This window comes from Rhodnius prolixus, unplaced genomic scaffold, assembly GCF_049639745.1.
Source record: "Rhodnius prolixus isolate KJV_2025 unplaced genomic scaffold, Rpr scaffold_19, whole genome shotgun sequence".
In the NCBI taxonomy this organism is placed as follows: Eukaryota; Metazoa; Arthropoda; class Insecta; order Hemiptera; family Reduviidae; genus Rhodnius; species Rhodnius prolixus.
Genome location: NW_027411584.1, coordinates 1,119,216 through 1,131,113, shown reverse-complemented (window position 1 = coordinate 1,131,113; position 11,898 = coordinate 1,119,216). Strand labels below are relative to the sequence as shown.

Sequence of the window (11,898 nt, the reverse complement as noted above, 5' to 3'; positions counted from 1 at the left end):
TAAGGTCAAAATTAAGAAAACGTTGGAAAAATTGTCATGGAAATCCTATAAGCATAGAAGAAAAACTACTGATTACTCTTAGGTAAGTAATGGTTTTACTGAGAAAAAATAAATGTAAGCACGATTTAAAAAACAAAATATTGTTTAAAAGTAAATAATAACAAAAAAATAATGCCAGTTTTCACCAAATTTCTTGGAAAACAGAGGTATTTTGGACAGCAGTCAAATTTGAAGCTCCAATACTGGAGTTCAGCTAGCAGAAAAATGAAAAATTTAATTCTATCATCTATGCTCGTTTATAGCAGCACGTATGAGTCACTAGTCGCAGCTTCGTTGTGCACGCTCACATTCGAATGTATATGTTTTTTCTTTGAGCGCTGATGCATCACTCCTATCATCTATGCTCACAGTGAACGTACCCTAGTAAGCGGCAGATTGGACAGGTTCAGGGAATGGATGATTCAGGCTGCCTGAGCTTTGCCTTGGATCAGAATTACTATTGTAATGGATTTGACTAGGGTACGAGACTATGGGTACTTTTACCAGGTTGATTGATGAGCGTCCTAATACTAAGAATAATTAAAAAAAAAGGTTTTGAAGACACCTGGTAGTTGAATATTCCTGGTGAAACCTCAATTTTGAAATTAACTAGGATTAGGAGGGTGTGGGAATCCTTATATTAGCACTGGTATCAGAAAACAGAAATATGATGAAATCCTAATGTAGATTTACAGTACATAGAAGAACATTTGTTTAACTAGCAAGAACACTAACTGAATTATTATGATGAAAGAAAAATCATTCGGAGAGGGGGAAATAGACAACAATACTAGAAGCCTAGTAGAGGGGATGAACTAGGCTACAATATCAGTAGCAACAGGGTGACTTATTAACCGTCCGTAGGGTGAAGTACAACCACTGTGAATTAGGAAAATTATTTAAACGTAAATACTCAACAAAGTATTAAAAATATTTTCAATTTTTCACGAAGAGCAAAACTGCAAACATCAATTTAGTGATAAAAAAATATTTGTAAAAATCAAAAAGAAAAACTGCTACAACCATCTCGTCCAGAAATAATTCAAAACAAAAATTACGGAACTCAACCAGGTACTTCAATTTGATTTTAGATTGCTTAGCTGTGTTGTTCTTTTATAGTTAAATTTGGTTACTTTTACTTGAAATTCTAAATTTACTTCTTTATTCTGTAAGTTTGTTATAAACACAAGAGAGTCCGCTAATATTATTTGGTCCCTACCCAATAATCAAATCAACTTTCATAAAACACGAGCAATTTTGAACGGATTAAACGAAATAAATAAAATGTAGCTAACCAAAACCCCGAGCTAGCTTAACCAGAGCAGTGTGGTTTAAAAACACGTGATTCTGTTGGTAAACAAACCAACTGTAAGCGACGTCACTAAGTAGAATTGCGATCGTGTCCAATGTTCTGAAATATCCCGCGTTTTAAGGCCCCCCCCCGGTGTCCGGAAAATTGTGGTTTTTTTTTTTGGAAAAAGTTTTGTTAGAGTAAAGCGAAAAGTTTTTGCAGGAAGCTCAAAAAATTTGGGCGCCAAAAAACCCCCCCAAACGGAAGTAACTCTTCAGTGAAGGTTACTTTTTTGTTTTGTTTTAAGATTGTTTCAAAAATGACTCCTTCGATTTTCTTTAAGCTGTGATTTTCTTTAATCCGGTCTTTTGTTTGAAAGATTTTCTATTGAAATTATGTTTAAGACCCTTCAGGGAGTGCAGTGGGGGATGCTTCTCTTTTAAGTCTCCATTGAGAATAAAGTATAACTCCTCTAAATAAATGCTGCTGAGAGGAGTTAAATGTATTGTAAAAAGTTCCTATTTGAAAATATTCTATTTTAAGACATTTTTTAGGCGAGAGGATTGGGAAGGTTTCCCTCCAAATTAAAATGATATTTCAGCCTTATCTAACGTTCTATCTATTATATAAAGGGTGGATTTAATTAGAAAGCTAAAAATTCAAGTTCGAACGAAGATCCTCTACCGGAAATAGCAAGAAACGTTGCATAAACTACGGAAATTCTTGATTTTGAGGTCCGCTTAGTTCGGAAAAGTAAGTTTTTTTTTTTCCTTTTCAGAAATTGGTCTGAGATCTTTTGGTTTCGAAAAATTCGAAGAAAATTCAAATTTGTAATTTCTTGAACGTACTAATAGGGGGATAAGATTTACTTGAAATCAGAAGAAAAAACACGCAAGTGCCACTACACTGAGTCAATTTGTAGTTTTTGAAGAAACGACCCCCCCCCCCCCCCGGAGGATTAAATTTCTACTCTTTTTTTAGTAAAAATTCCAAGTTTTGAAAACAAAATTAATTTTGCTTGAACTGCAGTTCAAATCGCAATTAATTTTTTTTTTGGCGCATTTCTTTAGATTGCGCTCCAGTGCATACAAAGATAGCGTGATCTAGTTTATTAGCAACTCTGGCGCATAGATAATACAAATAAATATTTATAGTTTCAATATCAACTTCTTAGTTTTTTTATATATATAATTAGTTTTATAAAAACATCTTTGTTTATTTGCTCTATATAAACAGGACAAAAGATTTCTTTGTAAACTAAACAAGTTCTTTAGGTGGCTAAATGATGGTTAAAAGCAAACAGCTGATATTTTGAAAACGTATCCCGCCCAAATGGCCAAAACAAAGTTTGTTGCTTTCCATTACCAGATCTATACTTTTTTTTTGAAAAAAAACTCAAATAACGTAAATAAGTTGCACTAAACTGAAGGTGTGGTTCCGGATCGAGATGTACCAGTGGTTAAACCTCGATTACAAAACCGTTTGCCTCTGACTTGAGCGGACTTTGTACCATGTGCGATTATCGTGCAAGAGAGGACGGATATCACTTCTTTCAGCGTTAAGTGATTATTGCTGCAGGTGGTTAGGGGAAAGCCAAATTGACCAAAGGTGGAAATTATTTAGCACTTAAATGGAAAATTTTGGTGCCATCAGTTACAATGACCAGGGCCATCCATTCAGCTGTAACCGACCACTATAACCAATAGATCGTGTAAGTTTCATAAACTTCAAAAATATATTTTAATTTTAAGTACAAAACAAAGTAGAATGTAACTTGGCTGACGGACAAAAATTTTCCATTGTCCTAACAACAGTACTATCGCACCAAATTTACCATTTCGAATTATCACTGGAAAAAATTTGTTTTCTGGTCCCCTGTGTAATAATAAGAAAGTTGTTTTTGAAAACAAAAGCAAAAAAAAATATTTGCGAGTGTGTTGACTCCTAAGTTTTTAACCTGGAGGGTGCAAGAAGTTATGATGCAAGGAAAATGTTCGTCATTGTATTAGACTCTGAAAGGCATGTTTTCAATCTGTTGGTAACAATAATATGTACAGTTAGTTTAGCTAAATAACTTAGAGAATAATCTTATTCATTCCCTAGTAACGTGTTCGTTGCATAGGCCTTACGATCAGAAAACTGCATTATTTTTAGCATAACCTTTACTAAATTTGGCATCTCATTAAATAGTTTTTATTCACACAACTAAAACTTTTAGTTTAGAATTCATTTTTTTTTCTCTTTACTGTGGTAATAGACAACTGTTATTAAATGTATTATGTCAATTATTAAGAAACTGCATTTACGCCAGAAATATCGGTTTTATTGTTCCCAGAATCAGTAAAGGTGCGAGGGAAATAACATTTTGGGGAAACTAGACTTTCTTTAGATTTTTTAGAAAGGCACTTTCAGAATTGTTTAATGAATGATCCAGCTGACAGAAATGTTTCAAATAAAAATTTCAGATCTGCACGTTAGCGATGAGTTTTAACGACAATCTATATTAGAATATTACTTCAAAATCTATTCAATGAAAGTGGCAACTTCCAATGTTATCTAAAAACTTAACGTTTCCAAAATGATGGCGCCTAATCCAAATTTCAAAAATACAAACTCTGGGCTTTTCCAATTGGATCGTTATACTGGTCAAACACGAGTTGCATTCTAGAAGTGGAAAAGTCAACATCTTTTTTGTGTGCTCAGTGATTTTTATGTAATTTGGAGTGGTTAGAAGTTGAATTTTGATTTGAATTTTGGCACATTTATTGTTTAAATTGTGAGTTGAATTTACGTGTAAATTTTTGAAAAAATTGTTCCAGCCGTTTGCTTGTTATTGATTAAAGTAATAATTTATCTTTAATGTTAACTGCTTCATTAAACAGCACATTAGTTATTGGAGTGGGGAGTGAATAGAAGAGAAGAGAAGAGAATTGGTTAAAATAAATATACAAGAACTCTCTCGCTGAAGATCTACGTTGATCTGTGGATGTTTCTATGCGTATTTTTGTCGATCTATGTACCGATAGATTTATTGACTGCTAATAGTTAGAGTCTCAGTTCAAAGTCAAATTAGACAACTCTCGCTTTTACCATTTATTTGAGATTTTTTTTATTAATAAATGTTGGTGTCACAATAAAATACTTTATTTGAATTCTACTAAATAATCATATAATTTTTTTTTTTAAAAAATCTGATTTACTTTATTAATAAAATGGGAGACAAAGAGCCCAATCTAAATGATTTAATATCTTTAATTAGGCAGTTACGTACAGAGTTGAGTCAAATAAATGATGATCTGATTGAAAAAGTCAAAAGTACTGACAAAAAGATAAATCTGCTCTTGCAAAAAAAGCCGTGACAAAATTACAGAATCAGAGGGACGAATTAAACAATCTGAAGATGTTCACAAAAGAAAAAACTTACTTCTATTCAATTTCCCTGTGAAAGACACCAAAAAAATCTATGATTTAGAAAAGGAAATTGAATCTATTTTCCGGGAGATGCTGTAAACAGAAGTCAATTTGGAAGATATTGGATGTAATAAGGAGAGTTGGTATTAATAAAAGAAATAATCGGCCAGTATTCAGTAAGATTTTCAGCACTGAGATGCAAATATGAGGTATTAAGATCTGCGAAAAATTTGGAAGAAACCAATTTAGTTTTAACTGAGGATTTTCCCCCTGAGAGTTAGAGAAATTAGAAAAAAGCTTTACCCTTTTTGGAGATGGAGGCACGCAGTGAAAATAAAAAAAAGCTTTCATGTACTATTGATAAGCTGAAAATAGATGGAAGATCCTGGAGTCTGGACCAACTGCAGAAAAAGGGTGATGCAAGCACTGTTTCACCGTCGGAAAGTGAGAGAGATGATGATTCCTTAAGTACTGGACTAGATAAAGTTTCAGATGGAACTTTACGTAATTGGATAAGGGAAGGAAAATTGATGAGAAGAAAGGTCTACAAGCAATTGAGCGGAAAAATTCAAAAGAAAGTGGTAGTGAAAAATAAAATTTTCGTCAATGAAGGTAATGAGTTCGCTTTTACGATTCTTGCTTATACTGGGTGGGGCAAAAGGTGTGAGCCGGTTTTAAAGGGATGTAAAAACAATTCAACTTACAGAAATTATGTTTATATTGTTTAATTCAGTACAGAATCTAGTTTTTTACATTAAGTTTGAAAGATGATATCACGTAGGTGGCGGCCGTCAGCCGCGATGCACTCTTGAAGGCGAATTCTGAAGTTTTCAACCGTTCTTCTGCACATTTCGATGGGTATTGCCGTAACTTCCTCTCTGATTTTGTCCTTTTGGGGGTACATAAAGGAAAAAGTTTTTAAACATCGTCCCACATATCCAGGAAGAACTTAAGGATAGAATCAGAGAGGAAGTTACGGCAATACCCATCGAAATGTGCAGAAGAGTAGGTTGAAAACTTCAGAATTCGCCTTCAAGAGTGCATCGCGGCTGACGGCCGCCACCTACGTGATATCATCTTTCAAACTTAATGTAAAAAACTAGATTCTGTACTGAATTAAACAGTATAAACATAATTTCTGTAAGTTGAATTGTTATTGTTTTACATCCCTTTAAAACCGGTTCATACCTTTTGTCCCACCACGTAATATAGCGGGCTTTAAAAATAAGAAGGATAATTTTCTTTTCCTAAATTTTATTAAGGATTTTGATATTGTTTTACTCTTCGAGACTTTTTTTTTTAGAGGAAAATGATTCACAATTATTTGAAAATTATTTAAGAGATTTACCCATTTGTTTGTACTTCCAGCGGTACGTCATAATATTTATGGTAGGGCAATTGGTGGCAATATTTACGGATTCAAAAAAATCAAAATTTAGGAGTAATGCAATAAGCTTTTGTACGAGTAAGCAATAATGTGGTCATTAAATTTGTGCAAAGTGTTGATACCGTAATTTAAAATTGTGCTAGTTTATATCAATTGGGAACAAGATTTTGTAAATTTGGAGAATTTGTTTTGTGAGGCTGAGGTAAATAATTTTAATGTGCGATCTGAGTAAAATTTATTCGAATGCTAATATTAGTTCTGAACGTAAACCTAAAGATAAAAATTTAAATTCTAAAGGTAAACAATGGCTAGAATTCTGCGACAATAATGATTTAATTATTTCTAAATGGTGGAACTAAAGGTGACGAAGAGGGGGATTTAACGTTCATCGGAGCTATGGGGGTCATCAGTGAATGATCTTTGTTGGGTCAGTTTTTCTCTTTTGCAAACAATCAATTTGCAATGTTACGGGAATGTTTTTCCGATCACTGTCCTATTGCTTTAACAGTTCATCTTTCAGTATCCATACAAATGATATTGTAAACACTCCTGCTTTTACCAAAATTACTTTGAAGTGAAGAAAATAGTTTGAAATATAAGCAAAAACTTCAAAATGAATTAAGATAAATATGTCTTCAATGGTGACCCCGAAAAGTCCATGTCTACCCTCACTCAGTGTATGTGAAAATGCCGCCCCTAAATGTCAATACGGTAAACCCCTGGTAAACCCCTGCTCATTAAACAAGAATGGTTTGTGACTTTGTGACTAGGCAATGTTTCAAGGAAAGAAAAAATTGTTTTAATTTGTTACAAGTTGTTGGGCGAACTAATTGTAGTTACAGTAATAAAGTAATAATAATAATAATAATAATAATAATAATATTTATTTTTGAAAAAGTAATTTACATTAGATAATATATACAAAATATACTAGCAATGGCTTTAGCCGTCTGCCAGAGTTCACTGCAAAAGTAATTAATTTTTCTTCTTGTAACTAAACAAATTAAACTACAAATAAATAAATCAAACCAGTATAATAAAATAAAAAGGTAAAAAACAAATAATAAAAAAAAAAAAAATAATAATAACAAATAAGTAAATAATTAATCCAAAAATATAAATGAAATAAAGAGTTATTTAAAAAAACAATAATTACATACAAATATACAAAAATGAAAATCACGCCTAGAAAATACAAACTAGTTGAGATATAAAAAGGGAAATAAAAAACAAAAAAAAAAGAAAGAAAGAGAGAGAGAGAAATAAATAAGGCCACACAAAAACTAATTAGAGTCAGATATCCAACCATACCTAACCTTCCAGGCAAGGCGAGCGAACTGGAGCAAAGGACGGGGATGTTCTTGGCCTGATAAAAAAGAAACCACATCAGCTCTCGAGAGAGTGTGCTTATTAAAATAGAGTAAACGAAATTCTGCCAAAAGGGGACATTCTCCAAGGAAATGATACATATCTTCCGACCTACCAGAATTACAAAGTTGACACCTTTCCAGATCAGAGTCTCTTTCGAGCCAAGGTCTGAAATTCAAGAATAAAAGTTCACCCCTTAGTTTAAATAACCAGCGCACTTCATTGAAGGAAAGATCGTGCGATAATGAGGCCGTAACCTGGTCCCTATACTCACTTAATAGAAACCTATATAAAAGGAATCTATCTGAAGCAACCGCTCGACTCACAGACTGTTCGAGATGAGCTACACAAATCTTAGATCTCAAAGGAGAAAGCTGGCTACCCCACTTCGAAAGATCGTCTAAACTACCGTTAAATTGGCAAGAATATGTTCGTGATAGGGTGAGCCAGTGCTTAAACCAGTAAGATCCCCCCTTTATAACCTCAAGCGCCACCTTCTTAGGCAGTCTACAATCCGGGAGAGAGAGTACCTTGAGGCAATATTTAAGGTGTAAATGAAGTGTGAAACACTCCAGAGGTTCCATAGCTGTTTCTATTGCTAACATATAATTAGGAGAGGATGAAGGTAGGGAGAACAATTTCCTGATGAAAAATCTCTGAAATTTTTCCAGCACATCGTACGACTGAAAACCCCATACTTGGGCTCCATAGCACACAACTGCACGCGATATACTGCCGAACACCCGGTACTTGGAGCTTAAAGGTACATTTCTATTCAGAATGAAGTTTGACCAAACTCTGTTTATGCCTATTTTTGCTTGTGATACTCTGTCTTCTAGGTGGGGAAGGAAGGAAAGACGAGGAGTCAAAACTACTCCAAGGTATTTATATCTGTTGACCACCTCAATTCTTTCACCCCTATATGTCCACTTTTCCGAAGAAGCAAACCTACCGCCTTTTCGAAAAATAATTATTTTTGACTTCTGTAAATTGACAGAGAGATTCCACTGGTTACAGTATACCTCTAAAATATTAATATTTCTCTGGAGTGTTACTGGATTATCGGAGATGAGCACAATATCATCAGCATAAAGCAGAATTTTTATTTTTGTGTCACCGATAAGTACCCCACCCTCCAGAAGCGATGGCAAATCGTCTATGAAGAGTGCAAACAGAATGGGACTCAAAAGACATCCTTGTCTCACTCCTGATCCAACTTTAAAAAAATTGGATATTCTGTCTGAACAACGGACTGAGGAAGCTGCAAAGGAGTATAACATTTTTAAAGCCCTTATAAACTTGGAAGAGACGCCCAAGTTAAATAACTTCAAAAACAAAGAAGAGTGGTTAATAGTGTCGAAGGCTGACTTAAGGTCGATGAAAAAACAATAAATTTTCCGACCCTTCGCAGAGAGCTTAAGATTTACTAAGTTTGTTAAAATAAATATGTTATCCAAAGCAGAATAACCACGCCTAAAGCCTGACTGAAATTCGGTCAACAAGTTGCCTTCGGACACGAACTGATTTAAACGGGCGAGCAACAATGAGGTAAAAATTTTTGCCACGGTATCTAAGCAGGAGATGCCTCTGTAGTTCGTAACATCACTAATATTCCCTTTTTTATAGAGTGGAAAAATTATGGATTTGCCAAAAGATGGAGGAATATCGCTCCGCTCATAAATATAGTTAAAAAAAGCCAAAAGTTTATCAAGAAATACAGTAGGGGCATACCTGTAAAACTCGTAAGTTATGCGATCAGGCCCGGGAGCCTTGTTACGCCTAAGATTAGAAGTTATGGTAAGCAGCTCATCACTGGAGAAAGGAGAATCTAAAGTGGGAGAGAACAGAGATGGTTCAGCATAGGAAGGAACAGATACTACAGGAGGATTGAGAAGAGTTTTGAAGTGAGACATTAACTTATCCACAGACAAATCAGACCCTATAATAAAGTTCTTACGACGAAAACAATTAACCAATTTCCAAAATTGTTTGGAGTCCGAGGCAGCTACAAACTTATCACAAAGAGCTGAAAAATATTCCTTTCTTTGTGCTGTACATATTACAACATAATCCTTTTTTGCTTGTAAATAGGCATCTTTGGCAATTATGGAATTAGTTTTACGAAATAAATTAAGACACCTAAATGATCTGGATCTTGCTCTCAAACACTTAAAATTAAACCAGGGCTTTTTCTGGTAGCTTTTTATAAAGGAGGCAGAACAAGATGGTATGGGACTCGCTTTTTTAATGCAGCTAGTGATGGCATCCGCATAATCTTGAGCATTTTCAGGAAATTGATTTATAGAAGTAAGAGCGACTTCAAGATTAGCGCGATAAACATCTAGGGCAGAGTCCAACCAAATCAGCTGAGGCAACAAAGGTAAAGGATCATTACTGGCTTCATGTAAGTTAACATACACAGAAAGAGGTAAATGGTCAGAGAAGGTCTCACTCAAAACAGAAAAACGTTCCACCTGGGGTAGGCAGTCGTACGATACGCAACAAAGGTCGTTTACCGAACAGCCCATTGGGCCAACAAAAGTAAACTCACCCTCAAAATCATCAACAAAGCGCCCATTCAAAATCACAAGATCATTTTCATCACAAAAATTAATAAATTTAGTACCGGCGGAATTAAGCGATGTATCTTTTGATATTCTAATTGAATTGCAATTAGGATTGTTAAGTGTTAAATCATCCGGAAGAAGCTGAGAACTGCCAATCCTAACATTAAAGTCTCCTATCAAAATCATATTTTCAGCGGGGCAGTTTTCACAAAAATCACAAAGAGCAGCGAAGTCATTTTCCCAATTACCACAATTCAGATAGACCGGCAATAACTTAATGACCGTATTATCATTGTTATGCAAACAGATGTGAGGATGTCCGGCTGAATAAGAAACACGAATATTAGCACGGGAATTCCTCACCCCAATTAATTTACCCCCACTAGCTCGCCCACGGTTAGATAGTCTAATAGCTGACTCCCAAATCAACTTATGTTCTGGAAAATATTTATTAAACAAACCAAAAGAATCTTCTATTATAAAAGTTTCAATCAGAATAAAAATATCAAAGTTTCTAATTAAATGCAAAAAATCTGAATTAAGAATTTTTGATCGTAACCCGGAGACATTATAAGAAATAATAGAGATAGGCCGAACAAGACTCTTTGAAGAATAGCCTCCGTTGCAGACGGCAGGAGGATCTCAGGAAGTAGCAGAAGGTACTGCAGGCAGTAAAGATGACCCAGTAGCATTTTGGCATGCAGATGAAAAGTAATCTTTAGGAAGATTGCCAGTTAGTAGAGCTGCGATAAAACCGTGAAGGTTAACCTTCACTAAACTGCTTAATTTTTGAGTGCCATCACCACCAGCAAAACGTAAGCCATCTTGATCTGACCAAAAGAATTTACAGCCATCCACCAGTAAGTAGTTTGTGCGGACTCCCACACCAATCTGATTGTTCAGTCTCATAATTTCTCTCCTCAGCAGAAGAAGATTAGAACGCTTCTTCCGGGTGGCCTCTGGGAGATCTTGATGAACAACAAAACCTGTACCTTTCAAAATTCTAGTGCAGTTAAGAACCTTAATCTTGTCTTGAAGGCGCAGGAAAGACACCAACAGAGGTCTATTAGGTTTACTAGTAACATTTCCTAGAGGAATAACATTGAATTGATCCGATGAAACGTCAACCTTCAGTAAATCTCGGCAGAAATGACCAATTGTAGAGTTGAGATCGGCCGACGGAGAATAAGTCACCCCTTTAAAAATTAAATTGTTTCTGCGAGAAGCTAACTCTAATTCCTCAATTCTAGAATCTGATTTAGTACTTAAAGCCTTTAAAGATTCTATTTCCGCCTTAAGTCGAGCATTTTCCTCCTTGAGTTCTGTAATATCGATTCTGAGCAAAGCAATATCTTCTTTCGTAGCAACAGGTGCCAGTTTTTCGTCAAGCAATCCGGTCATCACCGCCCTTATTGCCGCAGCAAATTCAGAAGAATTATAATCAGCCATATTAGCTGTATTTTTTTTTTTTAAAGTCTTATCAGAATCCCCTGGTGAACTCCTCTGACGTTTAAAATTGATCGGAGAGGAATCCGACATGTAACAAATACGTACTTTTTTGTTTAATTTTCCACAAATGTAAATCCAATATGTTAATTTTTTCACCTCTTATTAAGTTATAAAATCAGAAAAAATAAAAAAAAATAAAAAATATAATATAAAATGAGCAAAATAAGCACTTAAACGGCAAATTAGAAGTGAAAAGAAAGAAATGTTTATAAACAGTCTGATATTAAAAGTATTATTTGAAAAATAAACAATATTACTTCTTCTTAAAGATAAATAATACCAGTGTACTATGTATGAAGCAGGTGGGGCTAGCGAAAGTAAGATAG

At 34.6% G+C, this 11,898-nt stretch overlaps 1 protein-coding gene across 4 annotated transcripts in view; it reads left to right on the top strand.

Moving 5' to 3' along the window:
• The first annotated feature begins 874 nt into the window (after window positions 1–874).
• LOC141448320 (protein croquemort-like) overlaps window positions 875–11,898 on the top strand; it is a 41,770-nt gene continuing 30,746 nt past the window's right edge. For 2 of the 4 annotated variants that reach the window (XM_074116625.1, XM_074116623.1), the window contains exon 1: window positions 875–1,110. The gene's annotated coding sequence lies outside the window, so the exon portion shown is untranslated. Of the gene's footprint in view, window positions 1,111–2,642; window positions 3,042–11,898 lie in introns of those variants that run through there. The other 2 variants (XM_074116624.1, XM_074116622.1) reach the window with 2 other exon arrangements.